A 26,017-nucleotide genomic window follows, 5' to 3' on the forward strand; every position below is an offset into this window, starting at 1 on the left:
TGCATCATCTTGCTGTGTCAACTCTCCATGTGTGCGGCGCCTTCATGGGCAGGCTGCGCTTTCTTTGGCGCCAGGTGGTTCTCCTTACGGGGCGCACTCCTTGCGCGTGGGGCTCCCCTACATAGGGGCACCCCTGGGTGGCATGGCACTCCTTGCGTGCATCAGCACTGCGCATGCGCCAGCTCCACACCGGTCAAGGAGGCCTGGGGTTTGAACCGCGGACCTCTCATGTGGTAGGTGGACTCCCTAACCACTGAGCCAAGTCCGCTTCCCACACCCCATTTTTTAAAGAGAACAAAAGTAAATTGCTTTTTCACTGAATACTGGCCTGTATTCTCAGCAAGCACATCCAGGGAAACGCTCTAAAGACCTAACAGCTACGAGGTCAATGGAAGCAGGGAGAACCGCCGAGCTGCTAAGGGGCACACATATTCCCAACTGCGCAGAATATGCATGGGCTGGGACGGGCGCTTCGCCCCCATGGAGTGGCGTCTCATCAGGAAGGTACCACCCTGCCATTGAGATCAAACTATCTGAAGGTTTAATTACTATAGAACAACAAACTACATTTCCTTTTTGTGAAGAGTCCCTTTGGCTGGGTTGGTGACAACTGGCCTTTCAGGTTCCCTGCCTTAAGCTGTTCATCCCATAAGCAAACACTGCTCCCACATCTGACAACGAACCCCTAGAAGAGTTCAAAGGCTTATTAGCAAATAAAGAAGGCAGCATTCACAGAATGTTTCTTTTCACTACTGACTTCAACAGAGGCTTCTGGAGGCATTCTGCCTCTGGGTAGGGCTGCCAGATAAAATACAGTATGCCCCCTTACCCTTCAAGTTCAGATAAAGAACAAATACTTTTAAAATATAAGTATGTCCCATACAACATACGAGATATACTAAATCTTTTTTTTTTTAATCTGAGATACAAATTTAACAGGGTGCCTTGTATTTTTATTTGCCAAGCCTGGCAGCCCTAGGAAGAAACCTCTGACATTTCCACTAGTAGGTTTACAAACTTTGCCCAGGTTGTGAGCTCAGGGAATGATTGGTCTATTCTGGTACACACACCATCCTGATCAGCTTTTCCCCCTGTGGACTACTCAGCCTCCCAAAGGATTATGCTGCTTCGAATACGCAAGCCTCACATTTGTATCAAATGGTTTTGGGCCTGTTTTCCTTTGTGGATAGCCTGCTGGTGGCAGCAGCAGCCCCTCTGATTTATATACCGGGTGAGAAACTGCCTGCAGCAGCAAACCTTCCAACTGGAATCAAGCTGTGAGCAGATGGAGTGTGCAAAGGGCCACGCTCAACCCATTCGCCAGCAACCTGGCTCCTTAAGAAGACTTGAGCGCTGGCGGGACCTGTTTTGGCACAAAGTTTCCCCAGAGAGTTGGCTTAGAGGTTGGCCATTCTGGATTCTGACATTTTCTTCCTGCCTTTCCAGGGTTTTCCCAGGCCAGGGAGAGCTATGTGAGGAAGAAGTCAGAACGTCAGGGAAGAGAGCTGTTATAGACAGAGGCACTCGACCCACCCTGAGGGTTCGCCCCTGGCTGCAAGCTGGATGGCCGAGGTTAGCTCTCACCTGCCTCTGCTAAGAGCTAGACACCCTGGACAATAGCAAGAAAAGAACTCTCTTTTAATTTCTAACCCCCTGGAAAGAATTGGCAAGACTGGTAATAAACAGTACCCGTGGCTTCATTTGCTTGACGACGTGAAGGAGAAAAAGTAAAAGTTTGGCCCTCGCGATCCTGGGAACCACACCTGTGTCCAGCCTACCCTGCAAAGTTCCAGCAGCCCTGCAGTCGGCTGGGGTGGCGGTCCCTGTTATGCAGCCTCCCCAGGGGAGGCAGTCTGCCAGGTCCCCCTGAAACACACAATGCTCTGGCTCCTGCTCAAAAAAACCACCACTCACGGCCGACAATGTCCCCACCCACCGACCACCCGTCCCTAACCACCCCTTCCTGGAAAATGTGATGGAGGAGGGGGCCAATTTCAGCACCACCTGGACTTCAGGGTGGACCTGGACCCTGGCCCGGAAGCGGCTCTGGCCCCGGTCACAGACAGCTCCTCCGGGATGTGCAGGAGCGGCCCGTCCTTATTCTCACAGCTTCAGCTTCCTGTTAGTCTGTGGAGTCACTTTCAGACCCTGCTGGAAAGCAAGGCCAGCAGTCCTTTGTTGGCTTGGGTCTCACTGACCTTGGATGATATGGGAAATGGAGGCCAGTGGGTGAGATTGGGAGGCCGAGCTGGGATACGCCACCATCCGGCTTGGGGTGGGACGCAATGTCCCTGAAGAGGGAGGGGAACTTCCCACCACACCCGGCCACAGCACAGCCTTTTCCAGAAGCCACCAGCCTGCCCCTTCTTCCCACCTGGCTCTGAAACTATGCGCTAGGGACCGTGGCCCAGTTGCTGTTGGAGGTAATCTGAACCTGACCCAGGAGCTAACACTCAATTCTTTGTCTACTGCTTTAGGAAGTCTTAACTCCCTTTAGATTAGCTGGGTTTTGAAGTGTTTTTTTTTCTTTTTTGGACAGGGGAGGGGATGTAAAAGCAGACTTTCAGAGGTTTGCTCACTAAATAATACCATGATGAGAATTCAAAATGATTCATCCCAGCAGGCACTAACTGAAATTGTACACGCTAATCAATTTTCACTAATCCAGAAATCTTGTAAACAACATGTTTTTCTCAAACATTTCGAACTGGAAGTGATTCTATCACTTTTGCCTGGTCTGACACAAAACCCGGCAGCCTCCGCCAGATCCCAGAGGGATAAGAGCATAAACGAAATTTGGCTCACTCAACATGGTCCTTGAAAAGACTAAACAAAACCACCGCTTAAAGAGTAAGAGAACCTGACGATAAGTAAGACCTTCCTTCTTTCATTGACTCGGACTAACTGAATCTGACACACAACAGTTTGGGGCTGTTCAGGTTGCTGAAATGACACAAGAGAGACTATTTTTCTTCAGGTTTTCTTTAGCTGCCCTTTGTGGAGGTCTTTTATGTGCTACTCGTCAAATTTCTCCTCAGCTTGGGGCTGCCTCTTTGTGGTTCCCCTGGTATGGAATGTTCTTTCACTCGCCTTGGTCTGGAAACCCTGCAGGTCGCAGCTTGAATGTCACTTCTTCAGAGAACTTTTCCTGACCACCCCCTTAACCTCAGCTTCACTTCTGTTGTAACCTCGTACTGTTCTTGTTAATATCAAAGGCATTTTCATACTTACCTGCATGATGATGTATTTAATAGGTGGTTCCTTCCTAGACTGTGCTTCATAAGAGTAGGGATCGTGCCAAAGTGTTCACTGCTGTACCTTTAGTGTCTAGCCCCCTGCATAGCACAAGGCACATAGCAGACACCCAGTAAATCTTGTTGAATGAGTGAAGAGCAACCTGAGGATTCACTTCTTTTTTTTTAAGGATGTCCCTCAGGTTGCTAACTGTTCCTGAGGTCAATTAACATGGTCTTGTTTTGCACTCCTCAGTGGAAAGGTCTCATTCTAGAAACAACAAAACCAAAACAAGCATAAAAACCAGAAAAACTTCCTCTTCCATCCTGTACCTGTCAGCTCTCAGCAAGAGGAGCACCAAAGTTATGGATGAAATGTGGCTAGAATTTCAAGTTGAACGCAATGTTTTAAATTCTTGCTTCATGAAGAAGGGGGTGACTGGGTGAGTATGTCAGCAGGATTGATTATGGAGTACCCAAGACAAGTCATGAGTTAGGTGTCAGGGCCCAGGGAGGTATAGAATGCCAAAATAAGTTTTCCTCAAGGGGCCCACATGGTTTAGTGGTGTATGTATTGATAGGATTAGCACAGACATGACTCTTGTATTGTTCAGAACCCATTCATTCCTCACGAAGGGTCCCTGCTGTTTTGTTTAATACAATTTAATATAAAATTAGTGTATGCGTGGTGCATTGACTTGTGTACCCCAATTTGGACATGTTCTTGAACTTGGTCTGCCTTCCAGTGGGTGTGGACCCATTGCAAATAGGATCTCTTGAAGATGTTACTTCAGTCAAGGTGTGGCCCAAATGAATCAGGTTGGGTTTTAATCTGGATTCCTGGACTCCTTTGTAAGGAGAATGAAATTCATATATATGTATGTCAACAGAATCTGGATGAGAAAGGAGAAGACATCGCCATATGCTTTGCCATGTGAAAGAAAAAACAAGGACCAAGGATCGCTGGCCCAGAATGTCACAGTCTTTGGGGAGAAAGCATTGCCTTGCTGACACCTCAATTGTGGATTTCTTCTAGCCTCAAAAGCGTGAGCCAGTAAATTCCTGTTGTTTAAACCAACTCATTGTATGGTATTTGTTTTAGCAGCAGGGAAACTACGACAAATGGAATCACAGATGTTAGAATAACTACTTCTGCCTGAGGGAGTCGGTGAGGTGTTTACAGAGGAGGTGACTTTTGAACTGGTACATGGTTGGCACTCAATATATGTCACGCTTAGTACAAGCAGTTTCAATAGTGATAAGGGTGGAAACCAAATTATAATGAGTTGAGAAAATATTTAGTGAGAGTAAATAGTACTTCTAGAGTAGTGCTAGTCAAGATGTGGTTCACAGTGAACACATCTTGTGGATAGTGAACTCTTTGTTATCAGTCTGTGACAAAGTAAGAACAGAAGTTGAGTCTTTAGAAATTTAAGTTTGACAATTTGACAGAATAATTTTAGGTCTTTTGGATCTAATCATAAAAAAATAGAATTGGGCTCATATGTGTCTTTTTTCACTTTTCCAGTAATTTATATTTATTGTTTTGTACAAAAGTATCAGGCTCTGATGAATTAGAAACTTAAAAAAAAAAAAAAGATCCTTCAGCACAGGATCTTCTAAGGCCTGAGCCTCAGAGTCTTGGATCCTCTGCACTGGCTCAGCAGAGAAAGTAGGAAAGGACACATACAGGACTTGGTGGGAGGCTGGAGGCCTGGAAATGGCCCAACTTCTGCCAGCCAGAGTTGTCACATGTCATCACCTGACTGCAAGGAAGTCCAGGATATGTGGTCTTCTTGTGGGCCCAGGAAGAAGAGAAAATGGGATTTGGTAAACACAGAGTATTGTCTGCCATACCCTAGAGCCATCCTTAAGTCCGTTCTTTCCCTCATTGCTCACACCCAATCCACGGGCTATTACAGTCAGTTCTGCCTCCACAACATATCCCCCATACGTCCATTTCTCTTTTTTCCCTTTCTGCCATCCTAGTTCAAGCCCCCTCTTTGGTTTCCTTCCTTCCACTCTGCCCCACTTCCCCACACCTCCACCACCACTTCCCACAACACTTCTCTGCAGGACATCAAGGGTGAAGTTTTTATTTAACATTGATAGGATGATGCCTGGGATCTGCATCTAATAGTCCGGTGGGTGAGGGGATTGGTAGGAAGATAAATGAAACAAGGATAGTTTTGTATTGATAATTATTGAAGCTAGGTGATGGGCACATTGAAGTTCATTATCCTCTTCTACTTTTACATTTGCTTGAAATTTCAGTAATAAAAACATAAAATTAATTTCTTAAAAACATTAAAGAGATCATATCCAGGGCCACTGTCCATGGCTGTGCAGTTGTGTCCTGTCCAGGGGTGCCAGGCCAGTGGGGTAAGTGGGAGCTGAGATCTGCAGGAAGGCCTCTATCCAGAGGTGCCATCATTCTCGAAAGGCGTTTCAGAGGCAAGTGGCACCCTTACCATGCCCGACCTCTATGGAAAGCCTGCCGATGGCTGGCCATTGTAATTGATGTGTGGTAACTTTTTAATGTACTTCCTTAAACTAGTCAGCAATCTGATGTCAGTCTTCTTGTTATTATTACTATTATTATCTGACTAGTGTCCCCCCCCCCCCAATATGTTCATGTCCCAATCACCCCCAAACTGTGAATATTCTCTTTTATGGCAAAAGGGACTTTGCAGGTGTGATTGAATTAAGAATTTTGAGATGGGGAGATAATCTTGGATTGACTGGGTAGACCACAAGAGTCCTTAGAAGTCAGGGTGCTCCGGGATTAGAAGCACAGGAGGCAGGAGAGGCAGGGGCAGAGAAGGAGATGTGATGACAGGAGCTCAGGTCTGAGTAATGGGACTACTGGCTTTAAAAGTGGGAGAAAGGGCCAGCCACAAGCCAAGGAAGGCAGGTTGCCTCTAGAATCTGGAAAAGACAGGGACGTGGCTTCTTCCCTAATAGCTTCCAGAAAGGAACGCTGCCCTGCAATACCTTGACACTGTTGAGGAGGACTGGTCAGATATTCTGTAGAATCAACTTCAAGCGTCTGGAATTTTTCTCATGATTATCTTTGGGTTATGAGTCTTTGGGAGAAAGACCACAGAGAAAAAGTGCTATTTTCATCACAACATATCAAGGATACAGGGGAGTGGATGTAGCTCAGTGGTAGAGCACCTGCTTCCCACATACGAGGTCCTAGGTTCAATCCCTGGTACTTCCTAAGAAAAAACAAAAACAAAAAACAAAAAACTTATCAAGGATACAAACCATGAACATGATTTATCACTGTTGTTGACTTTGATCACCTGGCTGAGGTAGTGTTTGTTTAGTTTTCTCTACTGTAAAGTTACTCTTTTCTCCATTTTGATACTGTACTGTTTGGAAGGAAGCCACTGTACACAGCTCACAATTAAGGAGTGGGAAGTTATGCACTTTTGTTTAGATATTTTGTTTAGGTATTTTGTTTTGTTTAGGTATTTTGTTCTTTTGTTTAGGTATTTTGGAAGACACTATTCATGAGCTAATTCACAGCCATTCTCAACCTCCTTCTTTTCATGGGCTGACTCACAGTCATTCTCAACCTCCTTCTTACCTGTTGCTTTCAAAAGCAGATGTGGGAATGTCAGATGTTTATTTTCCCAGCTGCCCTCTTGCCAGTGAACATAAAAATGCCTTCTGGTATGTTTTGGGAAAGGCTTTGGCTTTCCTCATTAAAAAAGTAGACGCTGTTCTATCGTTCCCTTCTTTCTACCTTGAATGTGAATGCCTGGAGCTGCTGTGGCCATCTTGTGACCATGGGGTGACAAGCATTAGAGTAAAAAATCAATATACTTAAGATACCAGAACAGAATGACAGAATGGGTCCTTGAGGGTAACAGATGCCAGCAATAGATGGAAGCAACCCAACCATCTACCTTTGAACTACATATGAGAAAAGTTTAAGCCACTGCTAGTGAAATTTCCAATTCTTGCAGCTCAAAGCTTTTCTAACTGATAAGGTATTTTTTTCACATCTTCTTCTTCTAAAGACTAAGTTCTGTTAAGCAGGGATTGTGTCTAGCTTGTTCACCTCTCTGTTTCTAGTGCTGATATAGATACTCAGTATGTTCTTGTTGAATGAATAAAAAGATGAATAATAGGTTAAGGGAAAGGTAAGGTTTCGGGGACAGTTTTATTAAAAGCCAGGGAGAGTAGGAAATAATTGGAGGATAAGGAGAAGACACCAGAATAGAGAGAGAGAATATGGGTGAACATTGAATAATGAGAGCCAAAAAAAGGAGGGGCTCTTAATTCTTCTGAGTGTCCTTGAGAGTCAACCATGGAACTACAGAGCCTCTCCCTAGAAAAATCAGTCACATATAGCCATCATTTTATGGTTTCATGAGGTTCATAGTTGCCCTTCCCCAATCTTCTTTGGTTCCCAAATTTTGGAATTCAGAGCCAGGGTAATTTTTTTAAAAGTGAGAGAACTGACATAAAGTTATCAACTTTTTAATTCCCCCCCCAAAAAAAGTCATTTTAAAGAAAGTTACCATTTACAATCTGTGTCTTTTCATAAAAGAATGGTTATATTAATATTAAGAAAGCAGGAAGGATTTCATCTCAAATGAAGTGCTATCCCTTAACTTGAATAAATTTAGCATCATGGATAACGTACTACATTGTCCTTAATCATAGCACAATGCAGGTTTTATAGTCAAAGGATCTGATCTCAGCTCTGCCTCTTACTTGCTATGTGATGTTAGGCAAATTCCTAAACCTCACTAGGCTTTTGTTTCCTCATTTGCAAGTGAGGAGAAAATATCCAGAGTGTTGTTGTGAGTATTAAGTAAGATAATGTCAAAAAGTCTAGTCCTAACACCCAGAAATAAGGAATTACCCTTTGGGGAAATGTTCTCCTAAATGTGGACATTGAAATGGATACAGATATATATATATAGATATATTTAGAAATACATACAAATGGTTTGCTACTGTGTTTATTTTTTTGAAATCTGCTTTCTCTTCCTCTTAACAATATACCATCTACATCTTTCAGGCCACTAAATATCCTTCTACAATGTTGTTGTAAGTCCTTGCATAGTATTCTGTAAAATGGTATGGTATCACTTATTTAACTGTTTTCATATTGTTGAATGATTAGTTGATTTCCAAATTTTACAAAGATAAACAACAGTTCAATGAGCCTCTTTTTAGCTAAAGTCTTCTCAGAGCCATGATTATTTTCTAGAGTAAATTCTTAAATGAAGAGTGATTGTGTCAAAGACATATATACTTTATATTCATTTGCATTATAAAGGCACACTGATCTAGAGAAAATCTGAGCTTTCCAGCAGTGTTTAAAAGTACCCATTTCTGAACTTCCTCATAATATTTGCTCTTCTAAATTTTTTTCTTTTAATATGAAAAAAAAATTGCTGTTTTAATTTATATTCAAGTGATTACTAGTCAAGTCAAACTTTTCCAAGCATTTATTGGTTAATTATATTAAATACTGTGTGAATTTGCTAGCAATACTTTTGGAGTACTTATAATAAGGCTAATAACCATTTGTCATTCAATTATGTGGCAAAGGACTATGTAATTTATATTTATGAAACCTAAATAGGCGCAGAGTACAACGACTTTGATAGATACCCAGGACTTTGAGTTGGGAAGGTGAGCATGGTGGAAAGTCAAGGAAGGGAACACGGCATTCTGAAGTGGTGATCACCACTAACCATGGAATCCTGGCTGGAAAGTGAGGCAAATAAGCCGGTCAGAGGTGATGGCAAGAGGATGTTCAAAGATCTACAGAAGGCCTCCAATGATGACAACCCACTTGTATTTCATAGAGTTTGAATCTTTAAATCACCATGCTGGGGTCTAAAGATTCAGTTTCGGATCCACCAGCAGCTGTATGATTCAGCCTTCCTTTTTCCACCTTAAAAATGGGGAGTAACATTTCCATCTCAAACTCTGTTATCGATTCATAAACTCACAGGAATTTAACATTGTCTTCATGCTTCATCACGGTTTCTTGTGTCAGTATTGTTTTCCTTCTGTAATAGTTCCAAATTTGCTCATTAACATGGCACAACTTTCCTTATGACACCTGCAAGGATCTTGTATATGAAAAATAATACATTCTGTCATTGTGATATTTCACAGAACTAACTAAAACAGCCAGGCACATAGTAGGCCTTTAATAAGTATTTGTTGAACTGAATGAAATGAAACTTTCCAGAATATCACAAAAAACTACAAATTCCAGCGTAAAATAGCAAGCTCTACTTTTAAAAAAGCCTGTTAGAGTTGTGAAATGAAATGTCAATAATTGACTTGCCCTTTAGAACATTGTTAGAGAAACTATGGCATGCCTCACCATTTTTTTTTTCTCCCTTCCAAATCTTAGGTCAGTTGGAGACCAAACTCAGATAGTTCTGCAGTTAGGTCCTTGTCCTTGGTTGGGTAGAAATGGATCTCCGTTTTCTGCTCCAGTGACAGGCTATTGTTAGACAATCTCCACCTTGTCTTTTAGCTCTTTGTAGCTAAGCTCTTAAAGTTACCTGGATATTTACATAACACACTTTGTCCTGGGTTTGTTTAGGAGGCTCTAAAGTAATTAGATTTTTGGCTTTCAAACTTAGCCAGCACTGCAGGAATGGAATTGAAAGTTGACCCTGGAGACCAATTAGAATTGGAACTATAAATATCCTAGTATTTCCCAAAATTAGGGTCTGGCTCTTACAGACGCCCAGACTTTCAAATAAAAGTGAGAAAGTTACTCTGCATTATGCTGATATCCTTTGCTGATACTGATACTGAAAATTTCTGCCAGGTAGAATATGCTCATGGCAGATTTTTTTCCCCCTGTTATCAGGCAAATAATAATGGTCAAGACTTAAATAGCACATATGTACCAGGCACCATTTTACATACATTAACTCAGTCAGCCCTGAAAACAAACCTATAAGATAGGTTGTATGAGAGTAATGATAGTTGCTGTAACAAAGAAATCCTAAAATTGTATTGGCTTAATAATTTATTTCTCATTCATATAAAATTTGCAAATGTTTGGCAGGTGGTTCAGGGACCCAAACTTCTTTGATCTTGTAGCTTCACTATTCCCTACAGTCTCAAAATCCTTCTCTTTCAGCCAACAGATGGAGGGAATAAAAAGAAGGATCATCCATGGGAAGTTTTTGATGGGTGAAGTGATCCCTTTTTCTCATACAAACAACACATTCATTCCTTCCTAAAGATACAAGCCTTCCAGTTGCAGTCTTCAGCTACAAATCCAAGATTTCTGGCTGGTGTGTGACCTTTTCATCACAACATGATATATTCTTCATGGAACTGATGGGAAGCAAAGATCAGAATCTTTCTATATCTTGAAGAAATTATATTGCCAAAGAAAAAATAAGCCTGGATTTAAAAGGCCTTTGACAGTTAAACCAATACTCGAATCCCCAAACTTGTACAAATAGGAAGTGGGCTTCAAAAACTGTTCAGCCTTCAAAAGAGGACTGCCTCCCCAACATCCACCATGTGGGTGGCCATGGAGGATAACAGAAGAGAAAGACTCTTCCAGACTGGGACCACAGAAAGCAATGAACTTACCCTTATCCCATGACAGGGTTACTGCACAATGCCTGGCCCACTGAGTTTCATTATTGCCACAGGTCAGTAATTGCTGTGTGCCTCCCATTCCTTCCTTTCCAAATGGGCATGTTTATCATTCTCATAGCAGCTTTGCTCCCTCACTTTATACTGAGTATGAGTGAGTCAAGGAAGACAGCCTCCTATGAGGCAGTCCTGGTGAGTTAGCCTTCTTTAAAGGCTGCACAGCTTTTGAGGCCCACTTCCTTCTTGGGCAAGTTTGGGAATTTGAAGGTTGATTCAAGGCTCTAACTGTCAAAGGCCTTTTAAACCGAGGCTCATTTTTTCTTTGGCAATATATTCCCTTCAAAACTTATAAAGATTCTAATCTTTGCTTTCCACCAGCTTCACAAACATGTGATTATACCCAAAGTTCTTTCCCAGACATAATTTCCAAGCCTAATTAGTTTCCTTTCTCATGTCTCTTTATTGAGACTCTAGCTACCTATTTTTGCATTGGTTGGTGTAACACTAGCTACGATAACAAACCTCAATATTTCAATACCATAACCCAATAGCATTTCTTCTCACAATCAGTTCAGTTCACCTTCCACTGGCTAGAATTCAGACATGACAACACTTAATGCAAGGGAGTCTGGGCAAGATAATCCAGTTGTGTGCTCAGTGGGAAGAGGGAATAGGATTTGGTGAACACATAGCAGCCTCTTTGATGAACTTACAGAGCACCAAGGAAGCTGCTTCTTAAGCCCCAACCAGTGAGTCCTTTGTGTCTTCATAGCCCAATGGTCTCTGTGCTGTTTCTTTATAGAGGGTTATGTGTTTGGTCATACCTGAGAATGAGAGGAAGGCCTTTTAGAAAAAAAGAAGTGGGATCACAGCAACTATTTCCTTTGGGGAATTTTCTGTAAGGATAGAGGCAAACCTAGGATAAACTCTACATATAAGCCCCCATTCTTTGTCTCTGCAGATAAGCCAGTCATCTTCCATCCTCCCCTCCCACTCCACTTTTTGACATGTATGGAGCCAAGGAGCTGGTGCAGACAGACCACAGGGAAGGCGAGTCAGGATGGCCTACAGTTAGGACTTTGCCCATTTGAAGGAGCTGAGCACCCACTTCTTCAGGAATGTTGGGTGTTGAGGCTTCTCTCACAAGCAGAACTTGCATGTGTGTAGTTTTGGGGCATGAGCCTAGGAAGCACAAGTAAGGAAGTGGGGGACATTAGTCAAGGAAGGGAAAAATCCAAAAACAGATTACTGTTGTAGGCAACAGGGACTCAGTCTCACTAAGGACCTTCTGAGAAAGCATGTGGAGCATGTTGCAGAATGTCCTTCCAGAAATCAGGGAGGCTGGGACATTTTCCAACAGCTCACATCCCCACTGACTGAGAGTTGGCCCCAGGAGCATTAAGTACCCACTCCCTCATCTTTAAGTTGTGTTTACTAGCAGCCTAGCATGCAGACATAGAAGATATATGCAGGTGCTTGGGATAGGAAGCTGTCAATCCACTTGGACCTGTCCACAGCTGCAGGAGAACATGGGTGGGTCCAGTGGACATGGGGAAACTGCTACAAATGGGGAAGAAGTACAGGAGTGAGAAGTAAGGAACTGGACATATCACAGTCTCCCCAAAACCCATCCAGCTGACCTGACATGCTGTAACTTTCACCCAGGAGGACCTGAACTCTGCTTCCCTTCAGTATGAGCCAGTATTACTAGCCGGCATTTATTGAACACTCACTATGTGCCAGGAATTGTACTAAGGGCTTTTCATAAATTATCTCATTTAATATTTATAACCATCTACCATGTGCCATGGGAGAAGCAAGAGATGAATAAGACTTACTCTCTGTCCTTAAACAATTTAAACTCTGGTAGGAGGAATAAGGTGAATACATAAGGATTTTATGCAGCAAAAGATACAAAGAGGGCCATAAGAGTTCCAAATAATCATGGGGTTTCAAGGACATGAAATTGACTCCTGGTTTGGGAGGAGGGGGTACCTGAATCTACCATTGAAAGATGGATAGGATTTTGACAGACATATTAGGGTGGGTACATTTGTGAACAACGCTATGGAGTATATGGAAAGGTGGAAGAGAAAAGGAGGACAAGGTGAGTGTTGCCAGGAAGCTGTCACAATATTACAATACCCAGGAGTTAGACAAAATCTGTAACCCAGATGTGAAGTCAAAGTTGGAGGAAGCCAGATCAAGTGTCTAATTGGGGGCTGGAGAATGTGTCGAGTGGAAAGCAACAAGCAGTGGAGAGAGGACAAGTTTTGGTGGGAAGTGAGGTATAGAAGGGTGGAGGCAAGTGATTCAAGAACAATTTTGTGATTGCCTGTTGTTTCTAACAGTTCATTCATTTAATCCTTCAATAAATATCTCTCATGCATTCAACAAATACAGTAAATTTTTGTTATTCACAGTAGTTATGGTCCATAAAATCACTATGAACACTGAATTATCAAATACTGAACCATTCATTGCTCCTAGGAGAAATACAAGGTCAGGTTTCACATTTTATCAACCAACCAATACACAACCTTGTTTTCTGTGCATTTCTGTTGAAGATCCCTTATTTAATGTATATTGTAGATTCATAAACACTGAATTCATGGCCAACAGTGCTATAACTCATGACTGAATGAAGCTTATCTAACACATGAACTTTCTCCTTAGGTCACATTATAGCCTTCCCACACTTAGGAACTCTAGACAGCATATCAGCACTGCATTTGGGGGCAATTTTCAACAACTGAATCATGAAAAAAAAATAACAACAATGCAAAAGACATGGCACTAAATACAACGCAAAAAGGACATTTGTTTCAGTATGAGAGTTGAAACAAGAGGACAAAGCATCACATTGTTTAACCACACCTGGGAACGAGTGCATTAGTTGGCCCAAATTTTTACTGCTCTGTGCATGTCCATTCATGACCCCAAAAGCATCATGAGTATTGATTTTGGGTTTACAATTAAATTTTAGAGAATAGGTAAATTCGCAGATATGGAATCCATGAATAATGAGAGTCAACTGTATTTATTGGACACCCACTATGTGCCAGATAGTGGGGATACAGTAGAGGGCAAAATGAGCAAAAATCTGAGCTCTCATTGAGTTGATACAGAGAGTAAAGCAGAAATAAAATATCTAGTCTGATGACATTAGGTGATAGAGAGAGAAATAAGTAGATAGGAATGATAGAGTGTGTTCTGGGGAGATGAAGGGCTGCTGTTTTAAAGAGACTGTTCTGGGGTGGCCTCAAAGACAAACGGACATTTGAGTAAAGACCTGAAAGAATGAGGGAGTGATCCCCATGGCTCACTGAAGAAAGAATGTAATCGCAAAGACCCCAGGCAGGAACATGCCTTGCATGATGCAGAAACAGTAGGGAAGCCAAGTATGGCTGGAGTAGAATGAGTGAAATGTGTGATGGTTGGTGTTGAGGTCAGAAAGAAGAAGGTGCACCAGATGGTAGAGGTCCACGGTTTTCAATGGAGCAGTGCCAACAGATAGTGGTGGTTTTAAAAATTCATGGAGATGTTTTTTTCTTCTAGTGGATTGTGCCTGATTGGGTTACATATTAAAATGCATATCATTTTATTATGGATTACTTTCTTTTTATTTAAGCTTTATACTTTAGACAGGGCATTATATAGGTTTTTTTTTTTAAGTTTGTGTGAAGAAATACTTTTCATGCTATCTGTAAATTTGTTTTCTGGATCATAGAAGAAGTACTACACATTTTTCACTACTAAAAGGGGGCCTTGAGTCTGATAAGGTTGAGTGTTTCTGGAGAAGAACCTTAAAGGTCGTTGTAAGGACTGTGGATTTGACTCGGAACAAGATGGGGAGACACCAGGAGGTTTGAGCGCCCTTTAGCAGAGGAATGACATGATCAGACTTTGTATTTAAATAGCTTTCCCTGGCTAGGTGTGGAAAACAGATGTAAGGGGAGAAGCCAGGAGACAAGTTTGGAGACTACTGGAGTAAGCAGGTGAAAACTGATGATGGCTTGGACCAGGGTGGTAGCAACGAAGGGGTGAGAAGTAGTCATGGCTAAGTTCATGTGTCAACTTGGCAGGTTATGTTGCCCAGCCAAGTACTGGCCTGATTGTTACTGTGAGGGTATTTTGTGGACTTAAATAATTTTGTTGATTGCATCTATGACTGATCCCATCTACAAAACAAAGAGATTGCTTTCAGCAATGAAGTTGAAGAATTAAAAGGGAGACCTGATGATTTCAGCAGTCAGAAAGAAGAATTTATATCTCTATTTCAGCCACCCATCTCCTCCTGGAAAATTCATCGAAATCTTCAGAGTTCCCAACTTACAGCTACCCTATGGAATTTGGACTTGCTAATCCCATGAATCATTCATATAATAAATCTCTTAGTAGTTACATCTATCTATATCTCTCTGTCTGTCTGTCTGTCTTTCTCCTGTTGGTTCCATTTATCTGGAAAACCCTGACGAATACAGCAGTTTGATTATGGATGTATTTTTAAGGTGGGAACTATAAGATTTTCTGGCTGTTTAGGTGTGGGGTGTGAGAGACAGTAGGAGTCAAAGATCACTCCACATTTTTTACCTGAGCAATGAAAGATGATGGTGCCATCAGCTGAGACAGGGAGCCTGTAAACAGAGTGGGTTTTAGGAAAACACTGGAGTTTATTGGGCACCAACTATGTGCCAGACACTATTTTAAGCAATGGGAATTTTCACAGCTCTGATGTGGGACATTACAATAAAGACGCTTCACAGGAACAAATGGCCAACTGACTGGTGTGTGGGATTCCAGCTGAACTGTAAACTATCTCAGGTCAGAGAGCATGATATGGTATTTTGATCATTTATGTTGCCAACTTAGTGTATGTTTGATAAATATCTCTGAGTGATTCAAGTCAAAATAGAATGAAAGTTCACCATTCTGTACAAACCTTATTTATTGGAATAACTGTTCTAATTTTAGGCAAGGGTTTCTTTGACCAATTTTCAATTTTCTTACAAAACCATAGCTCCTCAAGCCCAGAGCCTAGGGTTTTATCCCTGATTCTGAAGAGTCTAGTACCTAGGTGGTATGTTTTTGACCGAATATTCATTGAATGAATATATTTTTATGGCGTTGTAATCCAAGTATCCGTTTCCTTTGTTGCCTAATTTTTACTTACTATTTTATCGTAATTATTACTGTATATATGTATTTGTCATTAACTATCATTTTTATGACTGCCTAATAATCTATTATATGTTGATAAACTATAATTTCATCGTCTAATTCTCCATTGTTTAATGTTTAATATGCTCTAAACTTATCAAAATAATAAATAAGACATCAATGAACATTTTCCTTAGTTTAGTGTTTGTATTAGTCAGCCAGATGGGTGCTGATACAAAATACCAGAAATTGGTTGGTTTTCATAAAGGGAATTTATTTGGGGTAGGAGCTTACAGATACCAGGCCATAAAGCATAAGTTACTTCCCTTACCAAAGTCTATTTTCACATGTTGGAGTAAGATGGCTGCCGACGGCTACAAAGGTTCCGGCTTCCTGGGTTCCTCCCTTCCAGGGTTTTGCTTCTCTCTGGGTTCAAGGTTCCTTTCTTCCCAGGGCTTGCTTCTTCCTGGGCTCAGGGTTCCTCTCTTCCTGTGGCTGGCTTCTCTTTGCTCTGTGAGCTTACTTCCTGGGACTCCAGTTTAAGGCTTCAGCATCAAACTCCAGCTCCAAAACTCCAACATCAAAAGCCCTCAACTCTGTCCTTTGTCATGCCCTTGGTGGGTGGGGACTCAGTGCCCTAATAATGTGGCCCAATCAAAGCCCTAATCATGACTTAATCACGCCCAGGTACAGACCAGATTACAAACATAACCCAATATATATTTTTGGAATTCATAACCATATCAAACTGCTACAGTGTTTTACACACTTAGGTTTTTCCATTAAGGTGGTAAAATTTCTTGGTCAATGACTGTGGAAGACATCATTAGAATTTACCAACATCTGGTTCTCTTCTCTTTTTGGGCACATAGAAAACTTCACTTCTTAGCCTTCTTGCCATGGGGTAGAGCCATGTGGCTAGTCCTGGCCAATGTAACCTAAGGGGAAGTAACCTGTGAACTTCCACAATATGACTATAGAAAGCCTGTATATAGTATGCCATTCTCCCTTTTTTTTTTTTACATTGACAATATTTAACTAAAGTGTTATTTATTAAACATAGCAAAAATTCCAGATGATTTTTTAGTATCCTTTATCAAAACCATGCATTGTTATTATTGATCCTTAGAAGTCTCATTCCTATCCTACATGTCTTTATTTTATTTATTTATTTAAAAAGATACTTAGATTACATAAATGTTGCATAAAAAATGTAGGGGATTCCCATATGCCCCATTCCCTACCCCTCCCTATCCCTCCCACACTTGCCATTCTCTCTTGACCCCTGCCAGGATGACTAATGATAATCCAAATGGTGGCATCTCCATCAACCTGAGTTGTGACAACCCTAAGTGACAGAGAGCTACCCTCTCTTCCTATCAATCTGAGATAGGCATGGTGAGTGAGCAAGAAATAAATTTATGTTGTGTTAAACCACTGATCTTTCAGATATTAACTTGTTACCACAGCTAACCTAATCTATCTTGATTAATGTAAAGACTTTGAAACTTATTATGGATCATAGCATATATTGACAAATTGCATTTGTTATATAAATCAATGACATTGGTTCCCAATAATGCATGAAAATATTAATTCCATCCATTATCAGCAGCACTAGATATATCATCTGATGATCATTGCCAATTTAATAGGCAAAATGATGTCTATTTGTATTTCTTTGTTTAGTGAAAAAGTTGAATATTTTTACATCTGTAGTTAGCCACTATCTCAGTTTGCCAGGCTCTATGACAAATATCACACAGTGACTTTGGCTTAAACAATGTATTGACTCATAGCTTTGAATCTAGGAGAAATCCAAAAATCAAGGCATCAGCAAGGCAATGCTTTCTCCCCAAAGTCATAATATTCTGGTGCTGGCTCCTGGCTCCTCTTGGGATTCCTTGGCTGGTATCCTTGCCTCGTGTCACATGGCCATGAACTCCCCTTTCTCTTCTGGATTCCCACTGATTTTTGGCTTCTCCTTGTAGCCTTTTCTCTTGCTATGTCTGAATTTCTTCTGCTTCTAAAGGTCATTAGTAAGCTGTATTAAGTATTAAGACCCAACCTCGATTTGAATCTCTGGACTGATAATATGACACCCAGGCCCAGAGCCTCAACAGACTTCAGCTCCTACACTTTGATTTATTGGACTTACTCCACTCAGCTAACATGGAGTTGAAGAAGGTCAACCACCACAACATGGAGCCTAGAGTGTCTACAACTAGAAGCGGGAGGAGTGCATCCAGTACCCATGTGGAATCTAAGCCCTCACTTGACATAGGTGTGCAATGGACACAACCAATCCAATGTCCACAGAGAAAATGTGGAATGGGTGTGGGAACGGTAGCCATGGGGGCTGCTGGGTTTGGGGAATGGGAGGAAGAGATGAGATGTGGAGGTGTTTTCGGGACATGGAGTTGTCCTGGATAGTGCTTCACGGACAATTACGGGACACTGTAGATCCCCCCAGGGCCCACTGGACGGAACGTGAGAGAGTCTGGGCTATGATGTGGACCATTGACTATGGGGTGCAGTGATGCTCAGAGATGAACTTACCAGGTGCAATGGATGTGTCATGATGATGGGAGAGAGTGTTGCTGTGGGGGGAGTGGGGGGAGTGGGGGGTGGGGGCGGTGGGGTTGAATGGGACCTCATTTTTTAAAAATGTAATTAAAAAAAAAAAATAATAATTAAATAATAAAAAAAAAAAGACCCAACCTCATTCAGCTGGGTCACCCCTAACTAAAAATAACATCAGGAGTGTCTCCCATGTAGGGGAGCCCCATGTGTAAGGAGTGCGCCCCATATGGAGAGCTGCCCAGTGCGAAAGAAAGTGCAGCCTGCCCAAGAATGGCGCCGCGCACACAGAGAGCTGACACAACAAGATGATGCAACAAAAGAAACATAGATTCCTGGTGCCACTGATAAGGCTAGAAACAGTCACAGAAGAACACACAGCAAATGGACACAGAGAGCAGACAACGGGGGGGGGGGGGCGGTTGGAGGGGAAGGGGAGAGAAAAAAAATCTAAAAAAAAAATAAGTAATACCTTCAAGGGATCCTATTTACAAAGAATCCATACTTACATGAATGCAGATTAAAATTAAGATATGTCTAAATCAGAGGACCTAATTCAACCTTCCACAACCATATTTCCTCTTTTTTGTATTTTTTTCAATAGCTTTCCATTCGTTCTCAATATCTATTTACTAAATGCCTTTGCTGTCCTAGATAATGGGGCTATAGCAGTGAAAAACCTGCTAGTATGGAACTTTACTTTTGGGCAGGGACAAATGACATATAAACAGATATATAAATCTGTTTGGTAATGGTGAGTGCTATGAAAATCAAGCAAGGATAAGGGGCTTAGATACTGACTAGGTAGCCAGGCAGGGTTCTAATAACATTGTTTTTGAATAGAGGGTATGAGCCAAGCAAATATTATTAAGGAGAGTGCTCCAGGCCATAAGGCAGGGGTATGCATGGCATTTTGAGGATACAGCAAGGAGCCAGTCTGACTGAGCAGAGGGAAAGTAGTAGGATGTGAGATCAAAGAGGTAACAGGCAAAGCATGTAGGGACTTGCAGGCCACTGTTATGTATTTTGGCTTTTCTTTGGCATGAAATGGGAGCCACTGGAGGCTTTGAGCAGAGGTGTGACGTGATATATCTTCCTGTTTAAAAGGGTTGCTCCAGCTTCTCTGTCAATAGAGGGCTGTAGGGGAGCAGGTCGGGAGACCAGTTAGGAGTTTAATGCAATATTCTGATGGACAATAACGGTATCTTGGACCAGGGTGGCACAGTGGATAAACCGAGAAGGGGTCAGCTCTGGGTAGATTTCCTAGTACAGCTTATCAAGGTTGATGATGGATGAAATATGAAGGTGAGATGAGAGAAATAAAGGCATGAAGAAGTATTCCAAGGTTTTTTCATTGAGCAACTAGAGTAATGTAGTGGTCATTTACCATATTACTTTATTGAACCTTATTTGGCGTTTTTCATGACTCCAGAAAAAACCTAAGCCATGTCAGAAACCAGAGGGAATAGTGTACCAGGGTAGACACTGTGCTTGTATCCCAGCTCCAGGGGTGGGTGGTAGGTGACATTTGATAATCCAATCATGGGGCTATTTCCCATGGCCACAATGATTGGTCCAGAAGCAGGCATTAGGACCTTAGACGATCCAATCAGAGGAGGCCCAGGACTTTTGTTTGATAATTTAGGAAAGATATGTTCTCTTCCTGCTAGAAATGAACAAGGAATCATGCTCCCTGAGGCTTCCAGCAGGCTCTCTGGCTCCTTTGGGGGGATCCAGCCTTAAAATAAACTTGACACCATGGAAATCTGAGAGAAGAAGTGAAAAGAAAGTTTGGTGTTTTGTGACACGGTTGAATCCCTAGGTCCATTCCCACCTGAAGCCCATGTAGACTGCTCAGTTACATGAGCCAATAAACTCCTCTGTGTTGTTTATGTCAGTTTGGGCTGTGCTTTCTGTTACTTACTACCAAAAACATCCTGAAGGATAGAAGAAGCTTGCACTGCAAATGCTCTTCACAGTTCTTGAGCAGAATGATCTCTCCACCAGGGATCTCAGAACACAGGAAACCGTCGCCCCAGAAATTCTGCAAACCATTTGAGGCTTAAGGTTGGAGGGTTACATCATGTTTGGTGACAGGCTTCAGAGCATATACCATCTAAAATCCTGAGGAATGGATCCCGGAACCGTCAGAGCAGTGGCCATCACTTGGCATCAGATAATCTCAACTACTCCAACGGCGAGGACCAATGTCCCTCCTGAGACAGAAGGTCTTTGGCAAGTTGTGTCTGGACACTGACATGTTTGTGGTAGTACTCACTAATTGCCAGAGACATGGGGTGGAACTGACTTTGAACATGGAGTCTCCATGAATCCTAGCATCCTACTTCAATGCTTATTTCCAAAAATCCATTACCAAGGGCATAAAGACCATCTTGCGCTCCTTGTGAGACAGTTCAGCCTTGTGGTTAGCAGGGCAGACATGGGTGTCAGACTGCCTGGATGTCCCTCCTGGTTCCCCCAGTGCTGGTGAACCCAAAGGCGGGTCCCTGGGCTGATCAGCGGGCAGATGTGGGCCCTCCATCCCAGTCTCAGCCAATCCTCTGCATAGAGTAGTCTCTTGAGATCTTAGGGGATTGCGTCTTCCTGGCACTCATTCTCCCCCCACTGTCTTGGTTTTCATCATGTTTGAAAGGAAATCTAGTCCAGTGGCTATCTTAGCAACGAAGTAATGGTACAGAGATACCAAAAGAAAAAATGAACTAGGAGAGAAAAAAAACAAATGCATGTGCCAAGTATCCAGAGCCTGCAGCCACTGGGGTATGAATCTTAAATCCACCAGTTACTGATTACACAGTTTACTTAACCTCTCTAAACCTCAGTTTCCTCCTCTGTAAAATGGAGATAATAAAAAAATAACTTCCTCCTAGAGATGCTTAGAGGATAAACGAAGGACTAGTTGTAGTCTTTGATCAGTGTCTGGCACCCAGTTAAGCATTCAGTGAATATGAATTATTACTTAGTTGCAACTAAGTAATGGTACAGAGATGCCAAAACAGAAAATGAGCTGAGGGAGAAAAAAGAGAAACGCATGTGCCAAGCAGAGACTGCTGTTTAATGTCGGACTAAAAAAGGACCAGTTGGGATGCCTTTCAATAAAGCCCATAGTCTGTCTCCAGCCAGGGTGGAGTTTCTGTGCTGGAACCAATGAGACAGGAGGGCAAGCCCAGTTATGCCCTTCCTGTTGCCACCAGCCTGCGCTGCCAGGGGTCAATGTGGCTTCCTTTAATGCTGCATTAATCTTACTCTTACTAACAATAAGAACCATTCCTCACTTTTTCTTTTCTATCTGGTTGTGTCACCGTCTTTTTGGTGTGTCGTTTTTGCCACGCAGGGGCCTGTGCCTCTCTGCACAGGTCTGGAACGCCTTTTCTCTTTTTTTTTTTACCAGGTTTTTTCTTTTTTTACCAGGAGGTCTCAGGGATTGAACCCAGGTCCTCCGTACAGTAAACTGGAGCTCAATTGCTTGAGCCACAGCCTCTGCCCCTGTCCTCACTTCAAATTTCACTGCAGGTTGGCAGAGCCCTTTCACATCTCCATCTTTTCTCCCTCCCACATGATCCTTACGACAGAATCAGGCAGTCTATTGTTTTCCCATTTCACAAATGGAGAGTGTAAGCCTTGGGTTACCATCTAGCTTAGATAATTGTCTAAAAGATCATGATTTCTTTTCTTTCCTGTCTTGTATTACTTATTCTTAAAATCTTCTATAATAAAAGAACATATTGTTAATTTTTCCTTCTATTTTAATAAGAACGGTCAACTTGTATTGAGCATCACCTGTACCAGGTAATATTTTAAGAACGTTATTATGTATTAAGGCATTGACTCTCACAACAGTCCTTTTAGGTAGCTACTCTTATTCTTTTTACAAATGACAACACTGAGGCACAGGGACCTGCCACTCAGGTTTAAATTCAGGTAGCTTTGTTCCAGAGCCAGTACATTTAACTACCACATTTATGTACATATTCACAGTAGAGTTTTAATAGAATCAGCAAGGCAAAAGGATGAATAAAAAATGTTTTTAAGTACAACCCCAACACTCAGATATAACTACTGTTAACATTTGGTGTATTTTAGAGATTATAAACCAGGTGCAGGGTAAACGTGGAAGGGTGAGGCACATATCCGAATTACTTGGTGTTTTAATTTCCTAGGCTGCTTAAGCCAACACCATAAAATGGTTTGGCTTAAGCAACGAGAATTTATTTGCTCAGTTTTGAAGCTGGGAAAATGTCCAAATCAAGGCATTATCAAGGCAATGCTTTCTTCCCGAAGACTGGCTGCTGACAACCCTGGGCTCCTCTGTCACATGGCGAGGCACATGGCAGTGTCTGCTAGTCTCGCCCTTCTCTTCTGGGTTTTGTTGATTTCAGCTTCTTGCTCCCAGAAAGGAGAAATCCTCTCTGTCTGAATTTCATTCTCTTATAAAGCTCTCCAGTAAGAACATTAAGACCCAACCCAAATGAGACAGATACACCTTAACTGAAGTATTCTCATCAAAAGGTCCACTTACAATGCGTTCATACCCACAGGAATGGATTTGACTTAAGAACATGTTTTTCTGGGGTACATACAGCTTCAAACTACCACATTTGAGGAGCTTTTAAAATAAGCATATTCTTTAAATAGTCTACTCAAGGGAGAAGGGCAGGCCTTAATGTTTTGGGGGGAAAATTACATGATACTAATAAATAGCATCCCTTTTCTCATTTTCCCTCCCCCAATTGCCCCATTCCCACCCCAGCTATCTTTCCAGTCTTTTCTCTATGCATAGCTACACATGCATACAATACATACACACTTCTAAATGACAGAAGAAAAAGTGGTAGTAAAAAAATACCAAGACAAGTAGTAGATGCTGGCACATAATATGACAAAATTTCTAACTGCTCTGGATCTTTACTGTACCTGAAAGGCAAGGTACAAGTGTCCAGGTTGGAACTTGATAGATTTCTTTCAGGATCATTAGCTCCTCCTGTGACTTTGTTGTTTTGTGACTTGGCAAGTGGAAGTGGTCAAGTCAATCCCCTGCCCAGGTGCTCCCAGGGGCCTCGTACCCTGGGCTGATTTGTACTTTACAGCCTTCCAGACACAGCCCCATGCCAGTGCTCTGGAAAAGGGCCTGCATTCATATTATTATCCACTCAGGCCAGCTCAAGTTCCTGCAGAGAGGAGGCCCGGGGCAAACCCAACAGGATGCCTGATGCGTTCAGGAAGCAGCCAGGGAAGGCAGAGCCAGAACTAGCTGCTGCTGCTTCTCTGCTCTATTTTAAAGCCCCATCGTTGTATTTCCAGGTCGTGATTTACTTTCTTGCTGTACTCCCCTGTCACCCTCAGTGGACTCTGTGCTCCTTGAAGGCAGGGGTCAGATCTCATTATTAGGTTTGCTTTCCCCCTCTGTCTTCTCATCGCTGTAAGTGACACAGGGAACAGAGAGGGGACAGCAGATTCTTGTTGGGATGAGTAACAGGCATCATCCTAGCTAAAGCTTGTTGAGGGGCCACTCTGTGCTTCAAAGGAACATTAACAAGACAAAAGCTTCCATTCCAATCTTTACAGTAATCCCATAAGGTAGCGCCTAGATACTATTATAACGACCCTCATTAGAGAAAGAAATTAGGCAGAAAGAGGTTGAGTAACTTCTCCAAGTTCATACAGTTAATAAGTGGCTGGTTTCAGTCAAACCTGGGAAACTGAGCGTGGGAGTCCAAATTCTTAACCTCTCTTCTCTACTATTTCTCCTACCTCTCTCTGCCTCCTTCAATTTCATGATCATTACTATTATCTTAAGATTTCACTTTTATCCTGTCACTCCCTTAATCAAGAACCTTCAAAGTCAAACTCCCCATTGTAGCATACCAGGCTGTCTATGACTGCCTCCAGCATCATGTTCCATCACCTTTCCACTTTAGAGGTTTTATCCCAAGCCTGCAATGAACAGCCAGGTGACCTCGGGTATGTCACTCGTCCTCTACCTCAGGCTGCCCATCTGTAGTGAGGGCAGTAATGGCACTGACCTCATCTGGCACTAACTGAACCGTTGACCTTGGGAATAGCTTAGGACAAACTTTTTCTGTAAAGGGCCAGACAGTAAATATTTTCAGCTCTGTGGGCCCCACAAACATTCGACTCTGCCACTTCTAGTGTGAAAGCAGTCATAAATACATAAACGAACGGGTGGGGCTGTGAGCTGATACTTATGAACCCCCAAATTTGAGTTTCATGTAATTTTCGTGTGTCATGAAATATTATTCTTCTTTTGATGTTTTCCCAATCATTTTAAGATGTAAAAACCATTCTTACTTGACAGGCTGTACTAAAGGAGGTGGCAATCTAGCTACGGGCTATAGTTTGTCGACTCTTAGCTTAGAACTTCGCCTGGTGCAAAGGAAGGGCTGAGAGAGATCTGAGAGAAAATGTGCAAAGGAGACAAAGCAGGAGGTTTGTAAGGTGCTGAGGACTTGGACTTGGTCAGGGCATGCAGATGAAATAGGCCATCAAACAAGAGATTGAATTGAGGAGCCAACATCTGTTGAGCACCGACTAGCCAGGCACGGCTTTCTGCAGGTCTTCACCCCAAGCCTGCGTCTTACATTCTATTTACAAAGCTGGTGAGTGAGGCCCAGAGCAGTTAAGTAACGTGCCCAGAGTTTTACAGCTTTTAAGTGACAGAGTCAGGATCAGAACTTGGATTTTATCAGACACCAAAGAATGTGCTTTTTCTCCTATGTCAGCTGTTTCGGTTTCCTAGCTGCTAAAGCAAACACCATACAATGGGTTGGTTCAACAGCAGGAATTTATTGGCTCATGTTTTCAGGGGCTAGAAGGCTGGCTTCCTCCTGGCATAGGTCTCTTCTGGCCGGCTGGCAATCTGTGGGGTTCCTTGTTTTCTCTGTCATACAGGAATGCACGTGGCGGTGTTTTCTTTCTCTTCCAGATTCCATTGACTTCCAGCTTCTAGCTGTCTGCTGTGGCTTCTCTCCGTCTGACTTTCACTCTTTATAAAGGACTCCTGTGATCCAGGTTAGAGCCCAGCCTGGCTCAGCGGGGCCACACCTTTACAGAAGTAGCACTTTGAGCTCAGATTGACAGTGAATCCACACCCACCAGAATACAGACCGAGACCAAGAATGTGTCCAAATTCAGGGACACAATTCAATCCCCTACATCATCATTCACTGAACAAAGATGATTTGAGAGTTTACCATGTGCAAGGTGCTCCGACCTCATGCATGTATGATCTACTAGAAAACCGGACATCCAAATGAGCAGTTAGAACTTAGGGTGAGAACTCCTGTAACGTGACTGCATGAGAAGGGCTCAGAGGTTGAGGCTCTAACACATGGACACTGAGGATCAAGAAGGAAAGAATGAAAGAGAGAATAATAATAATATTACTACTAATACTA

At 42.3% G+C, this 26,017-nt stretch overlaps 1 long non-coding RNA gene across 2 annotated transcripts; it reads left to right on the top strand.

The window, feature by feature from the left end:
• The first annotated feature begins 2,213 nt into the window (after positions 1-2,213).
• On the top strand, positions 2,214-4,311 carry LOC111762567 (uncharacterized). Of its 2 annotated transcripts, none has more exons than XR_011650286.1 (3): positions 2,214-2,850; positions 3,490-3,676; positions 4,124-4,311. It is a non-coding gene; the product is annotated as an uncharacterized lncRNA (long non-coding RNA). The 2 variants fall into 2 exon arrangements; XR_002795659.3 differs by having other exon boundaries at positions 2,216-2,423.
• The last annotated feature ends 21,706 nt before the right edge of the window (positions 4,312-26,017 follow it).

This window comes from Dasypus novemcinctus, chromosome 12, assembly GCF_030445035.2.
Source record: "Dasypus novemcinctus isolate mDasNov1 chromosome 12, mDasNov1.1.hap2, whole genome shotgun sequence".
Classification (NCBI taxonomy): domain Eukaryota; kingdom Metazoa; phylum Chordata; class Mammalia; order Cingulata; family Dasypodidae; genus Dasypus; species Dasypus novemcinctus.